Consider the following 8,830-nt stretch of genomic DNA (forward strand, 5'->3'; position numbering starts at 1 on the left):
GTTTGAATCATATTCAAATGCTCTCCTGCTGCTGGGAGCAGCAGTTAGGCAAATTAGAAAGTCACTGAGTGAATTTAGAAGATTAATTTATTATTTTTCTTTTTTACAATAATCATTAATAGCAATGGGTGAAAATGAGGAAAAAAATTTTGCAAAAAAGAAAACAAAATACATTTATTCTCTGGGGAAGATGGAAGGAAATAAAATAGCATTTCAATGGCATTTTCCAACCCAGTCCATTTTATTAGTGATGTTTCATGTCCAATACATTTGTGAACACCCCTGTGAACACAGAATTGCAGCTGGTGATTTTGTTCTGCGTTACTAGCGGGGAGAAAAGGGGTGGGGGAGGAAGCATCTTTGAAAACGAAATCACATCTTTTATTCAAATATCTTTTGCAAATAAGGTTGCAGATAACAATGGTTGCTAGCTTCATTACTAGATTCAATTACCAGTTTCATAAATTTGGGAATAATCCGAATTGATTAGAAATTTCAACTGCCTGCTTGACTTCTTCACAATTGCATTACTGACATTGACTTGAATTTACGAGTTGTTGTCAGGCCTTCGAGCAGGTCTTGCAATGAGGAAGATCTAGCTGGAGATAATACTGAAAAGTTATAATACTTTGAAGTCTGTTCAGAAGGGTTTTGTTCTTTTCAGGGGGAAGGGAGGATGTTGGAGGGGGCTAGATTTTTGTTTTGTTTTATTTTTAATGCAGCCTAATTGTGCCATGGTATTAAGACAATACATCTTTAAGTTTTCATACGAAAGTATGAGCTTTGGTATGACAGAATATCAAAGTGAAAATTAATGTCCGCCACTTGTATATTGCCTAGACGTTACTTTAGAGAGAAAACAACAGGAGCGAGACGAAGCCATACATATGTTAAATTCACATCAGTAATAAAGATTAAGTAGAAGTTAATAGCATCCCAGTCATGCTTGTGGAGGTAATCTCCTTTCTGAAAATTCAAAATTAGATTTGGAGGATCGAAGCAAACAGGGGGTGAGACTTTGGCGTAATATTTTAATCAAATTGTCATGAATGAGTGGATACAATTAAGAATTCTGTCAGTCACAGTGCTGAGCCCCTTTTGTTAGTCAGCTGTTGTGAGGGATGCACTAGGGCATCGTGGGTAGAGATTAAACTTGACCTTTCCCAGGATCTTCATTTTTGACCCTCTGGCTAAGCTTTGCTTGTCAGATGGCTATTTTTTTTTTTTTTAAGAGAGGGTAGCAAAGGTTGGGGACAGACAAAGATGTTCCTTCTCTCTCCCCCTCTCTCTCTCTCTTTTTTTTTCTTTTGCTAAATACAGCAGACAAGGCTCAATAACGGCTCCCTGTCAGCTGCAAAGTGCCCATCTAAACCTCTTTCCTTCATTACTTCTCTGATGTGTACTGTATGTCATTCCTTGGACAAATTTACAGCTGAAGAATCTGTGCCAAAGGCAATACAACTTAACGTGCAGGGAAATGTTTTCTATTCAATAAGTTGTGCTCTAACATCGCTACAGCAGGGTTGCTTTGTTTCTTAAAGTCCTTTGGATAATGTGGGCTTCTTTCTAGAAATTTTAACTGTATTTCTCTGGGATTTTTTTAAGAGTGGTTTTGGACAATCTTCTGTTACTGAGAAATTTTGTTCTGTACACAGTCCTCTTGCGATTATGTCAAATTTAACATTCAGATTAAAAATCAAATGCTTTTTCCTTTCAAGTTAAGCCTGATGATATATATTTTAATCACTGCTTATGTAGCAATGTTCTCATGTATCGATCTTAGTGCACTGGTTCACAATGCAAGTATATTTATTGCCAAAGTTTCTGTGAATTCAGATTCTGTAGGACCGCAGTAATAGCTGTTTGTCTTGTGGCCTGTTAGAACAATTTGTATCATGGGATGCTTCATGGCTCCAACTGAGATCAGACCCTACTGTGTTAGTCATTTTATGTATATTATTTGCGACAGTTTTTCTCTTCCCTGCTTTGGGACCTGTGGAATTGCAGATCCTTAGCTATGGAATTACCAGCCTGAAATACCTCACTTGCCTGTGAAGAGGCTGTTCAAAAAAACCTCTAGAACAACTCCCAAACAATGAAAACTTCTGTTATATGCTGAATTCATATGATTTGCACTAATTTGTTTGAAAATCTCTACCAAAAAGTGACTTGGAGAGATAAAATAGGTGATTTCAAAATATTAGTTTCTTGCTTTTCCCTAGTGGCTTTACCATTGTCCAGGCATTGAAACATTCTGCATCTACTGTTGAGAAAGCAAAAAAAAAAAAAAAAAAAATTTCACCACTATAAATGGCTCCCCAAGGCATTAAAGTACATAAACACAACTACAGGATATGCAAATATTAGAACCAGGGCTCACCACTCATTTATAAATGAAGGTAAATCAGTTGTATGCAACAAACCAAGATTAACTTGATGCCTGAAGCATGTTCTATATTAGAGGTTTCCACTTGCTTACACATAGGTGGGTTGTCTTTCTTTTTCTTTTTTCTTCTTTTCCATTAAATAAAACTGAATTTATTATTTTAAGCTGATCCCAGATGACTCTTTTATCTTCCCTCTTTTCTTTTCCTTCTCTACCTTTTTATACAATGTGTTTGGTAAATAGAAAGAAGTGCTTTCTACATTGGGTGACAGTATGTAATCTACATTCCCACTGTTTGTTTTACCTTTTGTTACAGAAAGAATAAAGTCTGAGCAACTTGCGCTAGTACATCAGTTTCTTTGCACTCCTCTGTACTGCAGGACCTAATTATATTTTAACACTGCATTTACTCCATTTGCCTGGAGAATTATTTCAAATAAACTGACAGACTTATTGTGCTGTGACATCATAGCAACTCTTTTTTGTTGTTGTTTGGGGTTTTTGTTTTGTTTTATTTTTTAACAGAGAAAATAAGCCCTTTGGTGAACTCAGCAATAGCACAAGAAACTGCATTAACAACATTTAACCAAAATGTTGATAACATACCGAAATAAATGCTACTGCACTTCAGGGGTTGAAAGGAATATGCATCAAAATGCTTGGCATTTAAATTTTTTTTTCTTTGGGAATTTAGCCAGTGAAATATAGCTGCCAGTGTCTCAGGCCTGCGTGTGTTCTTCTGCAATATGCTCTCGATCAATCAGATTTGCATAACTAAACTGTCGGCAAGCCCGCTCTGCTGCCCAGGTGCAGGGCCATTTGCATATAGAACAGTGAGGAGGTCCCAAGAGTCACTTCAGACTCCAGTGACTGCTGAGCCCGCAGTCCACACCGCACTGGAAATGAAATTGGAATGACAAAAAAATGGTAGTGCTAGTCTGCAAGGGTGAAATATGCACTTGTGTTTCAAAGGTTATGTAGAGATCACAAGACAGCATTCAGGCACGAGAATATGCACAAGCGCACAGGAAAGCAAATGCTGCTTTGTGTATTTTGTTTCCCTTCCCCCAACCCCAATGATCTATGTTTTCTGAATATAAATATATATATACACACATATATTTATACACACACATGCACACACTCACACAATACACATTTTTTCCTTTGAAGTTGTGTATCAGAATTTCATTTACTCTTCAACCCTTAGGTACGGAGTCAAGAGGTGTGGGTGTATTTTAAGTATACAGTTCTTTTCATTTAAATCTCCTGGGGGACAACAATTAAATAAATAGGAGACCTTTCTGTCATGTTTATTTCCTTCTGGAATATGCACCCACCTTTTCAGCATGTTTGCTTACAAGTGTATCTCCTGCTTCCTGGACTATATATTACTCAGTTAGAAGAGCTAGGTAGTGAATAATTACTACAATGTATTGATAGAACTGGAAATAGAATAAGAAAAAAAAATGGATAACAGAACTGATTACTAAAACTTCTTTATCTGAGGCTTGCCATGGGTATCATTATCACCATTTTATCGGCAGTAAACTGAAATGCAGAGCAGTGATGTGATTTTCCTTCATGAAAGTGGTGATCCATTGATGCTCTGGAAGAAACAGAATCTTTCAGTTGCACTGTGTGGGATCTGATATGAGATTCTCTGTTCCAACCATTAAGAAAGGTGGCCTCCTCTTCCTCCACTACATCTTACTAAGCATTGAAAGAGAAGGATGTTCTTCTTTGCTCACTTGATTAGACTCTAGTGTTTGACTCTATTTTGCCAAGCCAGTTTTCGGGGGACACGATGCGGTGTGTGGGGCTGGACCCAACTGCACTCCCCCTCATAGCCAAGTGCATTCCAGCCCTGGCGAGGAAGGAATACTGCAGATTTGGCCCCTGCTGAAATGTGCTGCTTTGGCGGGGGAAGGCAGGAGACAAGGTGTCCCTCCTGGTTTGAATGTCAGTTGTCAAGTTGGCATCCTAAGCTGTTTCCATGACAACAGCTTTTTGTGCTGGGGGACGAGGTCATGCACCTGTGATCTCGATGAAAAGGACAATGAGAGAATGTACATTATTTAAAGCTTTTATCTTCCAGTATGTGTTTGAGTATAACCTTGAAATTGGGTGAATAAAGGGCAAAGTACATTGCTATGCATAGGACTGAGGCAAACTAAGCTGGATAGGAAGAGGTGTGAGAAAGACTGGGAACATTTTACTGCATAGACACTTCTCTAACTTTCCTTGGGTGGATCACACTGTTTCGTCAACTCTCCATCCCTTGTATCAGCAAAAGTTTCTCTGAAGTGAAAGGAGTCCATCATTCTAGTTAGAGACTGAAATGAAGGGGAAGGTATAAGCAAACAGTTGAGCCATTGGCTTTCTGCTGATATTTTTCCTAAAAGAGGCTTGGATTGAGTTGGCCATTGTGGTTGTGCTTTGGCTGGCCACCACAACAGACAAGCTCCTATTGTGTGGAATCAGATTATATATGATTATGTATGTCAGTATGATTATGTATGTCAGTATGATTATGTATCACTCCCCACCTTGATTTGTTAAGATTGCCAACATACTTCCAAAGCCCAACTTTGGGTATCAGTAAGACGGGACCTACTAGAAATAAATATAAATTGTATTCTATAGAAAATAAGGTGGGTGCTAGATACTCCTCTTGTTTTCTCATATCCAAAATCCAAAGGAATTTTGGTAAGAACAAAATTAAAAACAGCCAAAGGTAGTAGGTTTTTTGGTACCATCTTCTTATTTTGTCATTGCTGTTGGTGTTCTCAGTTTACTAATATCAAAGCAGGATCAGGCTGAGTACTATTTTATTCCTTTAAGGATCAGTGTAAAATATTGTTGAAATATTTTGTTTCTTGAGGAGAGAAATCTGGGGGTGGCTCAAAGTGACTTAAAAGGAAGCCCAAAAAATAATTTTTTGAAGAATAGTTAAAATAATGAAATCTAAGTGAACTAGCCTGAAAGGAGGAAAAAATAAAAACTTCACCTGACTCATATGCAAATGAATTGTATTATTATTCACAAAATATCCTGACATTTTTGTATATGTATACGATCTATATTTTTTGGCCATGACAGTTATCTCTTGTACAGCATATTTAAAGGCAATTCATAGACCATCCCAATAAAGCTGGAAGTGTAACAAGAACAATCAAATAAATTCAGCGGTGGATATAAAAAACAAACTTCAGAGATCATTTGGACTCCAATTTTCACAGCTTATCTACATCAAGGATTTCTTTAAAATCAGAGCATTTAGAGGGGCTTTCAAATTTCTGCTCTTTATGTAGGTGAAAGGAACTGTTCTAGGAGAGGAGAAAGAAAACATCAGAAAATGAGAAGATCAGTTAAGACAGCAGACAGCCTGAGGAATGGCTACAATTATCAGAAAAGACCATAAAGGTTAAAAGGTGGAGGTGGGGATGGCTGCCACCCAGGCATATCTTTCCTCATGCTTTTGAGGGAGGAAGGCAATCATTACACTGTGGCTGCTCTGAGTAAAATTATCTCAAGGGATAACATGGATTTCTGCAATTAATTCTCCTGGCACTGACCATCTCTTGCCCAAAATGGGACTAGTAGAATCCATAGGAATACATGAGCGCGTGTGTGAGGTTGTTGTGAGAAAAACAGACCTATACAGATGCATGCAGTGTTACATTACTCTCCCATTGCCAGGGCTCTGAGGTAGGTCCTAGGAGGCAAATCAACCTCTGCCACACTGAAGGAAGACAAGTCCAAGCAGACAGCTGCTCAGTGCTTGCACCAGCACAGTGACAATTCCAGGCTTTGACATTTATACATCTAAACTCTCATTCTCTTCTCTCTTCATATGTAAGAGGAGACACTCGCTGGCTCCCTCCCTCCCACCCCGGTGCAGGTCAGCCACTGTGCTGTGTGCCATCCAGCTTGCAGATAGCTGAGCACTGAAAGCAATGCGCAGTCGCTGTTACTGGTGATGTATGAGAGAGAGAGAGGGAGAGATCACTGTCACAGTATATCTGCTATTTTCAGTTTAATTAGTAGTCAGAACTTCATTTGTCAACTTAATCATTGCAGACAGACACCACAGAGATGGGAAGTGGGAAAAAAATCGAGAAAATAAATGAAAAAAGCCCATTTGTGGCTCTAGGCATATATTATTTGTTTCTCAGCTCAGTTTATTTTAGTACTTCACTAAAACTAAGAGTGAAAAATGGAGGGACACATGTGGAAGACAAGGCAGAGATCTGTAGCCTTGTCATTAAAAGTGTAGGTTGCAGAGGATCTGGTTTCCACAAGGTTTTTCAGTAAAACTGTGTTGTAGCCTGCAAAACCACTCAGGATCTCCGCATCTCCAGTTTCTTTGTATATTAAGTAAACAAGTATTTATTCTTGTTTCACCTGAGGGAAATAGTAGATTTGCCATTAAGAGATTGCTAGCCACAGCCAAACTGAATGAAATTTTCCACAAAAGAGGGAATCCAACTGGTGCCACTGATTGCATTTGCCCACCTCTCAGTAAGCCAGATTTTTTTGTAAGAAGGGGAAAAGTGGTGAGGGTTGTGGGATTCTTCTGTTTGTTTTGTTTTGGTGATTGGTTAAGGCGTTAGGTTTGTTGGTCCAGCTGGATGTTGGCTGGATGTTTCCATGACCAAGCGTAATGCGGTAAATCTTTAAGGCCTACTAATAGTCCTGTCCTTATTCACTAAGGTGTTCTGAGCTTGTTTATAAACCCAGTTGCCCAGGGCGGTGCCTGCAGCAAACGCTTCTCAGTTAAAATGGTGGACAGGTGCTACAGCAGGCAGCTAGCACAGCAGAAGGTGTTGTTGCACGCTTGGGTTTGCAGCAGGAACAGGCTGTGTGTGGGGCACTGTGTTCGAACAGCGGCTCTCGGTGGCCACAGTGGCACAAAGGCCGCTCTCAGCCGGTCTCTGGTACGGGAAGCCCCTCTGTTGGAGGTGGCTGCTGCCAGGCTCAGCCTCTGTGAGGGCACGAAATGGCCGCCAGCCCCGGCTGCCCTGCTGGTGCCTTCCGGGGAAAGCGAGAGGTCTCCGGCCTCTGCAGGCCTTGTCTGTCACGCTGATGGGAAGGCAGGAGGCGCTGGCAGCCGTTCGTACTGTTAAAATTTCCCACTGGATGTCTTCAAAGGAGTTGAATGACCCCAACTAATGCCCATGGTTGTGAGGAAACTCCTGCTGCAGCGCAAAGGTCCTCCTCCTTATTCCCCTTGTATTAAGAGCTTAAACGTCTGTAAGTCTACTGTCATACTTTTCGAAGTGTATCAATAATACTATACTATTATTTGGGGGAAAATTTCAGTGGTAGGTGGTAGTTTCCCACTGGAAAACCAGGTGTTTTGTACTTATTAGTTTTTAGGTTGTGGCTCTGAGTGGCACAGGACATTTCAATCTGCCTCTCAGCATGAAACTCCTGGCCTCGCTATTCAGTGGCTTGTGGCTATTTTTTGATGGTTAATTTGTGCAGTCCTACTACCAGGATCACTGGCCTTTTCCCACTCCCATTGCAGCTGTAATGTCTGATGCTGATGGTGGCATGTGCAGTGAATGCAGTTTTTAGTGAGTTAGACTGCCGTAGTTCACTGGCCTCTGGTCTTGCTCCCTGCGGGTGAAGTCCTTTCCCTGGTGCGTGCTCCATAGTTGCCAGCCACAACTGGACAACTTCCGTCTGAGAGGCCCTTTCTGCAGGGACAGCACGCACTTAGCAGTCCCCAGGGCAGCGTTAGGCTGAGCTGTGGCCTTGCGGGTCTTGATTGTTATTTCCCATCTGCTATCCTGGTAGACTCTGAAGGGCTGTAAATCAGCGTCTGCGTGGTAGGCCGGCACATTTTCATGTCCTTGTTTTGGCATAGGAAGCTATCTATTGCTTGTTAGTGACTAAAGCTAAGGAAGTGTGGCACACAGGGAAACTTCCAGTTGCTCTAAATTCAGGCCAGGGTAAGCCATGCTGGCAGGCAGCTTAGCCATACCACGTTTGTATGTGGTTCTAAGTGTACGTTTGGTGTCATGTAGTTGGTGATGTATACAGTCACTATTCTTGCTTGGCTTGGTACACTTCACTCTCGATCTGACTAAATTGTACTGCTACCTTGGATTTCTGCTGCCTAGTGGCAGGTTCATGAGGAGAAGGAGAGCTGGAGACTCTTAAACCCTGGAAATCTGTTGTCATTTTCTGGGATAATGCTATTATGTCTTTGGGGCGTTTTTGGCATCATGAAGTAGCCAGGTGGTCTTGTACCTTTTTGTTCAGGGATATTGCGCGCAACCTGAGGAGACTATGTAAGCTGAGGTTCTGGTCACCCCTCCCTGATGTGATGCAACAACTGAAATAGGCAGTAAACTGGCATTTATTCAAACATATACTAGACATTTTTTTGAATTCCTATTTTGACCACGATTTATGAAGCCAAAACTTTTTTTT

Source organism: Struthio camelus, chromosome 5, assembly GCF_040807025.1.
Source record: "Struthio camelus isolate bStrCam1 chromosome 5, bStrCam1.hap1, whole genome shotgun sequence".
NCBI classification, from domain to species: domain Eukaryota; kingdom Metazoa; phylum Chordata; class Aves; order Struthioniformes; family Struthionidae; genus Struthio; species Struthio camelus.